Here is a 9,196-nt window from a genome sequence, read left to right as displayed (position 1 = left end):
GACGGTTCTACCACCCATTAAAAAAAATAACTTACTTATATATTTATATTTATTGCTTTTTCTAGTTAATGACACTTGTGTCTCCTATCTATGTATCTTTTTAATTTTTATAGTTGATGAAACTTGTACCTCCTAGTCTTTTACTATATTTTTGTTATGGTTGATGGCACGTTATGCCTCCTAACTCTTGTTCAATTTTTTTTTACTAGTTGATGGCAATTTTGCCTCCTAATTTTTACCATATGTTTTAGTTGATGGCACTTGTGCCTCCTAATTTTCACCATATTTTTGTTATGGTTGATAGCATGCTATGCCTCTCTACTCTTGCCTAATTTTTGATAGCTTTATTTAATTTTACCTTATTTTTCTTCGTATCTTATCATATTATTGTGTAATTGTGAAAAAATACTTGAAAAAAAAACATAATCTTGTCCTTTCACCATAAGTAATCTTTTTTTTTTTTATTAAGAAGAAAAGAAAAACTTCATTGAACAAAGAACCAATACAAACAAACAGCCCAGATAAACCTCAGGCAGAGGCACCGGCTGAAACACAAACCAACCAGCAACAACTAATTACAATGAATATGTCTAATGAACATTTGATCTTGAGCCGAAATTTGATTCCTGTACACTTTGTAAAGCCTATACTTAGTTGTAAATTTTACTTCCTGAACTAGACTCCTAATAGATGAGGAATAACAGTCATATATACATCTATTTCTATTCTTCCATAAACTGTAGATGACTGCTGCAAAAATCATATTAACTATATCAGCCTTAGCTCCAATTCAGACTCTAGCTAGCCAAACCAACTAGCTATTAAACTCCAAAGGCCAAGCCACAAACCCCAGCCAATTGAAGATGCTTCTAACCAATTGAGAAGAAAGATAGCAATTAAAAAACAGATGAGAGTGACTCTCATTACAGCTCTCACAAACCGGACACAGGCCTGAAGCAATCTGAATATGCATCTTGCTGAGGTTGTCCCTGGTTAGAAGATGGGAGTTAAACACCTGCCATAACATAAATCTATGGTTAGGAAGAATTAGCTTACTCCAAACAGTCCTATGATACTCCACCCTTTGCTGGACCAACAGACTATTATACAATCTGCTAGACTGAAATTTTCCTTGAACACCAGCAGAAATTATGGCTGCAGGACCAAAGTGAGCCTTGATTCGACATAGCTTTCTCCAATACCAGCTGCAGTCGCCTTTCAATTCATAGCTCCAAATGTTAGCACCTTTCAAATAAATGGAATTTATCCATTTGACCCAAAGCAAATCTGGTTTAGCTGATAATGCCCAAATATATTTAGCTAAAACAGAACGGTTCCAGTTAGTACCATCTCTAAATCCCAGCCCTCCATAGGCTTTAGGGAGACAAACCTTGTGCCAAGAAGGGATGTTCATCTTACTTCTCTGCCCTGAAGATCCCCACAGAAATCCACTACATAACTTCTCAATTTCCTTAACAATGCTCTGAGGCAAGACAAAAATGGTCGTCCAATAATTTCGAAGCCCAAGTAAGACTGAATTGATGAGCTGAATCCTACCAGCGAAGGAGAGAATTCTACTCGCCCAATTCTGAATCTTTAACCTATATTTCTGAATAATCACCTCACAATCAGCATGTTTCCACTTAGTAGGTCTCCTGGGAACCCCAAGATACTTAAGAGGAAAGGTTCCCTCTGAAAGATTTATATCCAGAGAAATTCTGGTTCTTTCTATGCTCGGGACACCACCAAAATATATTTGAGATTTCCTTGTATTAATGGACAGACCTGAAACAGAAGCAAAGTCTTCAAGAACTACCTTGACACTTCTAACAGCTTGGAGAGAACCCTTACAAAAGACAAGCAAATCATCCGAAAAACACAAGTAATCTTTGTTTAAAAGAAATTTGAACAAAATTCTCAATCCGCCTCTACTAATTAACCTCGGGGAGTTGTTAGTAGTGTGTGAGTAAGTGGAATCAAATAGGCCTAGGGATAAGTAAACCATAAAAATTATATTGTTGTGAAATCTCTAAAAATTCTAAGTATGCTATGTGGTTGTGGTTTTAACTGATCTTCCACATATGAAAATTGTCTGATTGAAATTATCTTTGTTGCCTTGTTTGTGAAAATTGTATGCATCATTGTGAATTTAACTCTAAAAATCGATTAGTAAAAAGACGTTTATCTTTGTTTGAAATTGAAAGTGTTAGTAAAAATTTGAGCACCATGGAACCAATTGCTAATATTAATAGAGATCATGTTGATGAAAATGTTGTGCCTGAAAAAACCTTGCTTGAATATTTTGCACCTATTTCATCTAATGCTCCTTCATGTATTGTTTTTTCAACCACTTCTGCTACCCATTTTGAGCTTAAACCATCAATTATTCAATTATTGCCGTCATTTTATGGGTTAGATAAAGAGGATCTTTACATGCATGTCAAATATTTCTTAGAAATTTGCTCAACATTTAAATTTCAAAAATTTTCTAATGAGTCGGTCAAACTAAGATTATTCCCTTTTTCATTAAAAGGAAAATCAAAAGCTTGGTTAAATTTCCTTCCCACGGGGTCTATAACTACATGGGATCAACTTTATAATAAATTCTTGGTGAAATTTTTCCTATGTCTAAAACTGATAGTCTAAGGAGAGAAATCTCCGAATTTTTTCAAAACGATAATGAAGAGTTTTATGAATGTTGGAAAAGATTTAAAGATTTATTATTAAAATGTCATCATCATGGTTTTGAAAAATAGAGACTTGTAAAATATTTTTATGATGGTTTGACTCCCTCCAATCGTCAAATGATTCAATCTATGAATACCATAATTTTTTTAAAATTTCAAGGACAAGAGGCTTGGGACGCCCTTGAAGATTTATCTGCTAGTTCACAACAATGGTTTATTTTGATCCTAGGTCTAGGTCAACTAATTAACCAAAAAGAGGAGGAATGTATGAAGTAAAAGATGAATTAGACTTAAGAACATCCTTAGACAAATAAGTGAGAAAAGTAGAAGTTTTAGCCATAATCCAAACTATAAATTCTCCAATAGAACCAAGAAAAGATGTTTGTTCTATATGTTCTAGTCCTTGCCATAATGCCCAATCGTGTCCTTCCTACCAAGAAGCCTTTTTTGAGGAGGTCAATGCTCTTCATGCTTATGAGAAACCAAATGATAGCCCATTTTCATCCACTTATAATCCAAATTGATGAAACCATCCAAACTTTTCTTGGAGACAAAACCAACCACCAATGAATCAAGGGCACCAATACAACACGCAAAACCAAACTCATGCCCCACAAAATCAACCATATCATCAACAAAGGAAACCTTCCTTAGAAAATACTTTACAACAATTTAGGCAATCCACGCAACAAATCCTACAAAATCAGTCTCCATCAATTACCAAACTCGAGACATAAGTAGGACAATTCGCTACTGCTTTAGCTGATAGAGAAAAAGGAACATTCCCTAGTCAACCTATCCCAAATCAAAAAGGTCAATATGAGATGGGAAAGTCTAATAAAAATGGAGAAGTCAAATCAATTTCAACTCTTAGGTCCGGAAAGAACATTGTCAAACCCGATTACATACCTGAGGTTGAAAAAGAAAAAGAAAAGAGTCAACCTTCTAGATCTAATCCCAATGACTCTTCAAATAAGGATACTCCAATCCATCATTTCATTCCAAAAGCCCCATTCCCTCTAAGATTACTTCCAATTAAAAAAGGCGGCCAATATGATGACATCTTAGAAGTTTTTAAACAAATTAGTATCAATATCTCTTTCTTAGATTCCATTAAAGAAATTCCTGCCTACTCTAAATTTTTGAAGGATTTTTGTACTTTAAAAAGAAACATTAATGTTCCTAAAAATGTGTTTTTAACTGAACAAGCTAGTTCCACTATTTAATAGAAGAGTCTTGTTAAATATAAAGATCTTAGGTGTCCCACAATTTCATGTATTATTGGTGATCACTTTATTAACAAGGCTTTGCTTGATTTGGGTGCTAGTGTGAATTTATTGCCTTATTTTGTTTATAAGCAACTTGGTCTTGGTGAACTAAAATCTACTTCTATAACTCTTCAAATAGCCGATCGTTCTGTGAACATTCCTAGAGGCATTATAGAAGATGTTTTGATAAAATTTGATAAATTTCACTTTCATGTTGAGTTCATTGTTCTTGATGCTCAACCTGTGGAAAATGTGCATGCTCAAATTCCTATCATTTTAGGTAGACAATTTTTAGCTACATCTAATGCAATCATTAATTGGCGTAATGACGTTTTAAAATTATCTTTTGGAAATATGATTGTTGAATTGAATGTATTTTGTTGGCCCTGGATTCAGTCAACGAAACAGAGTCAAGTAAAATGACAGAAATGAGATGAATTCAAGACAAAAAGATAAATGACACAAAGATTTATAGTGGTTCGGCCCCAGGTGATGGTAATGACCTACGTCCACTTAGTGTTCTTATTAATGTAATGAAAACTTGTGATCAGCAAACTAGGGTTTACTGAGTTTCACAAGCTTAATAAAAGATACAAGGTATTGCGTAAAAACAATAATTCTCTCTCTCCAGATCCCAAAAGCCTCCCAAAAGTCTCTCTCATGAACCTTTTGAGTCTTATTTATAGGCTCAAGGATCTCCTTATGGGCCGGTGGGCCTTGATTACATTTAATACAAGCGTATCTCAAATAATAATGGAAATTACAATTATTACATAAATGCGAGATCACATATCAATCAAAAGTATCTGATATACTGCGACCAGCTTGGTCGCCCATGAAATATGCCTTCTATCGAGTGAATTCCCCTCTGGTCGATGGTCGAATAGAAACGTAACTGCTTAAATGGTCACGCACATCCCACGTGCGTACTGGTCTTGCCACATCATCAGATGAATCTTTTTTGGGTAAACATTTGCCCCCCCCCCCAAGTTTATTTTAATGCGATCAACATTTAATAAACTTACTCGACCAACAATTCATCTGACCTATCACATTTGTTAGCGCCTTGTCGAAAATGTAAGCAATCATGACCTTTATAGTTTCCCAAAAATATTTTGACGGCTAATGCGATTTCCCATGCATCGAAATCTTACCCCCATTATTACCTCTTTATTTGCACCACGATCAGTATCAATATATCTCCTTTCTCACTTTTCACTTTTTACCGTATCCTTATCTCTCCTCAAGAACTCATAAGAACTTCCCAAGAAAAACCCAGAATGCTTCGGTGATCCAAGACGCGTTCGATCAACTCCGAGCAACAACCTTCATGATTTCTCTAACAACCACAATCCAAGTAAGTTGTGAAATCATCTTCTTTATTGTACAATTTAGAATAAATTTTGTAAGTAATCTAGTTTTTGAGAAAAAAAATTGGGTGATCGGGTTCGTATGCAAAAACATGATAGAACATGAACTTTTAGGTAGTAGAAAACATTAGGTGAGGCTTAGAAATTAATGTGAGAAATAGGAATACTATTTTAAGGCCCGAAATTGAAGTAAAAATTCAATTTTACCATTTTCGGAAAAACTTGTTTTTTCCCGCCTGTTTTTGGAGTCGAAAAGTTTTCTTGAAAAAACTTTTCACTTCCACTTTTTGATTCGTTTTTCCAAACTACTCGCATATTTTAGTGTTTATGTTAGGATGCTGCGGGTTGTATAAAATCTTAACTTTTGTACATGAGCAACATTATCCTTACATTTCTTCTTCTTCTATCTATTGGTCATAGATTCCCATTTCCCCTTTACTCTTCTCAGATATTTATGCATGATCCTTGGGGAGGTGAGAGGCCAATAGACGATGATCTTCTTGCGTTGCTGTTGGAAGATCAAGAGCAATCGTCATTGCCTTTGTCTGACTTTCCGTCTTCACAACAAAACCTCAAGACCACCTCCCCAGACCGTCAGCCACACATGGGTCGTGTTAAACACATAGCTCGTAGGAAAAAGAAAACCAACCATTCTCCTTCTAACCAACCAGCAACCGACACTCAGGGTCCTTCAAATGATCCTTAACCTGTAAATTTTGCACCACTAGAAATTTAACGCAAAGTTCGGCCTCGCGACGGCCTTCGACCAGAAGTTGACTGGTATGTCGCGCTTCCTAGTGTCATATTGGCTAGGACGGTGACAAGAAACCTCAAGAAGTACGGTCTTCCTGGGGTTACCTTAGTTAAGCCTACACCTGACCAAAGGGAAAACGTGCCCGGAGGCGCCTTCATCACCTGGTCGAGGTTTCACATTGAGGCAGGGGCAATCTTGCCCCTGTACGAATTTTTTCAAAGGGTGGCCAATTACTTCGAGGTCACCCCCTTCCAAATTACACCCAACAAATATAGAGTGCTGTCACCACTTTATATCCTTTACAACCATAAAATATGGCCTGTGCCTACACCGCACGAGATCAACTATCTGTTTAATCTCAAGTCCAACCCCAACCAGAACAACACGGGGTTTTTCCACTTCTGTCACCAGGAATTTGCTCGCATATTCCTGAGTGACGTCACCTATAAATCCAACGTAGGAAAGTACTTCCAAGAGTACTTCCTTATGATAGACCTGGTCGCCGACAACCTGACCTTCACACGATGAGGTAAATTTCTCAATCGCTGGTCGTTTCTTTTCTATCAGTTTTTCCTTCATCGTCCTTAGAACATTGATGTTGTGTCTAGGTCCATGGTACGACAAGACCCCACTCTAGAGATGGAGATAAGGGCCGTAACTCTTGTCAGCATGATGAATATTGAGAAGAGTGTCAAGGAGCTGGTTACTGAGGACAATCTAAGGCTGGTCGGCCTTTTGGCACCTTACTAGAAAGTGAGGGAGTCCACCGTGGGGAGTGCCATTGGAGAGAAAATCCCTGAGCAACAACAAGATGTGTCACAACTCCTGAGACGGAGGGCAATGGGAGTGACCATCCGGGAACCCTCCAGCAACCCTCGGGCTGCTGCTGCCCAACATGGGAGGGGCAAGGAAAAACTTCTGAAGTACACCGGCCCTGTACTTGAGTCTTCTGACGAGAACGGTATAGATTTCTCACTCTTAGATAGCTTGCCTATCCCCTGTCATTTATTTGACAGGGATGGCAACTTTAAATTTACGACCAGTAATTTTAATTCAGACTTCTTCGAGGCAGAGAGTGAGTGTAGCAGTAGTTCTATAAATAATATATCGACCAATAATAATAGCTCGGGTATATTACTTAGAATTTCCCCTTTCATTATTCCCTTACTCCTTTAAATTATATTGTCTGATCATTTTTTTCTTGCAGTCATGCCTTCTGAGGAAGCCTTTGACATATACACAAACGTCGAAGCTCCTGCGAGCAAAAAGAGAGCAAGCAAGAGGCACCCTTGGGAGAGCAGCAGTAATCCCTCCAAGAAAATAGCTTGAACAGAGGACCCTCTAGCGCCCACTCCTTCCAGGACTATGACACCTCCTCCTCCTCCTCGCAATAGCCTTCCCCCTGAGCAGGCGAGGAGACCCTCGGCCAACGACCTGCTGAGTAGCGCCTACAACGCTACTCATGAGAAGCTATAAAGGATATCAAAGCATCGTCGTAGCCAGTTTTCTTTTTCACATCTCCCTCTACTACAGAACAGCCAGATCATCAGCTGCGGACTGTCTGAAGTCCTCAGTGTAAGTGTGTTTCTTTTTTTTTTTGTTTAATAGTGCAACATTTTCTCTAATTTCCCCTGACTGGTTTACTTTTCTTTTTTTTGTTCACAGGGCATCCTGATCATAGGCCATAGCTGGCACCGTGTCGAGGAGACCAAGGCCAGACATGCCGAGGAGATTAAGGCGGCCGAGGCTAGACTTGCCGAGAAGATTAAGGCGGCTGAGGCTAGACATGCTGAGGAGATTAAGGCGACCGAGGCTAGAGTTGCTAGCCTGAGCGAGGAGTTAAGGAAGTGCCAAGAGTCAGTGGCCAAAGTTACTGCCATCAAGGAGAAGTTTAAGGAGGCTTCAGAGATTAACTTCAAAGAAGTAGCCAAGCTTCAAGATGACCTTGTGATCAGCCGGAAGGAAACCACCGAGCTGGAGGAGCGAGTTAAACTACTCGAGGAAACCAACTCTCGCAATCTGGAGAAGTTCAAAAGAGCGACTTTTAACTGCTTCTACTTGTTCTGGAAAAACAATCCAGAGGCAAACTTCGACTATCTTCCCAAGCAGGTAAAGCAGGCTGAATTGGCAAAGTGTGCCGCTCATCTGGCGGAGGAACAGAAAGCTTAGGAATCCCCTGAAATATCTTTGGCGACTGACACTGAAGCTGTTGAAGAGGATGCAGGGACCACTGTCGACCAGCAATCCCAGCCAAATCCTCCTATTGCTCAGTGATTTAAATACTCTTTTTTCTTATATATATATATTTCTAACTGTAACATGCAAACTACGATTCCTAATGTTGAGACAATTTTGCTGCTCAAGGCAGCCTTTCTTTTAATTCATTAATGTACATATGAGCAGTAACTGCTCATGGTGTGAAATATTTCAACTTTGATATTATAATATTTGATACTATTATAACATCCATTCGTATGACCGAATTTAGCATAGCACTTTGTTTTGACTTTACAAAATTTAAACTAACGTAATGAGCAAATAAAAAATGGTAGCGTAATCATTCGAACATTACTGCTAGCGTAATCATAATAAAAAACGGTAATATCGCAAAACAACACATGTAATGAGCAAATACTTGTAATAAATACAATAATTTGGCAAGAATAACTGGCTGCGCACAGTTCCTTTTATTTCTCGTAATAAATGGAAAAAATTGTGTCTGTACGATTGATAAAAAATTGATCTTACACTTGTAAGTGACCAGTCATATAATTGACTAGCCCTTGTTTATAAACTTGTAAAAAGTGAAATTAATACAAGTCAATTCTTTAAAAAGAACTGTTTATTGATAATACTTGCGCAAATGTTCTCCATTCCAATAGCGAGGAATGAGATCTCCGTTTAAGCGAGCAAGTTTATATGTGCCTGGTTGAAGAATTTCTTCAATCTGATACAGACCTTCCCAGTTTGGTCCGAGCACTTCGGCAGCTTAGTCGCGAGTGTTGAGAAAAACTCTTCTAAGGAATAAATCTCCCACGTTAAACTTTCTTTCACGTACTTTAGAGTGAAAATATCGAGCGACCTTTTGCTGGTAAGCTGCTACTCGAAGTTGAGCTT

General features: G+C 38.0%; 1 non-coding gene across 1 annotated transcript; it reads right to left on the bottom strand.

Moving 5' to 3' along the window:
- Window positions 1-2,639: 2,639 nt before the first annotated feature.
- On the bottom strand, window positions 2,640-2,746 carry LOC133793201 (small nucleolar RNA R71). Its single transcript, XR_009874657.1, has one exon. It is a non-coding gene; the product is annotated as a small nucleolar RNA R71 (small nucleolar RNA).
- Between the last annotated feature and the right edge of the window lie 6,450 nt (window positions 2,747-9,196).

The sequence above is a fragment of the Humulus lupulus genome, chromosome 7, assembly GCF_963169125.1.
Source record: "Humulus lupulus chromosome 7, drHumLupu1.1, whole genome shotgun sequence".
NCBI lineage: Eukaryota > Viridiplantae > Streptophyta > Magnoliopsida > Rosales > Cannabaceae > Humulus > Humulus lupulus.
The sequence above is the reverse complement of the archived record's forward strand: the minus strand, read 5'-3'. Positions and strand labels throughout refer to the sequence as shown.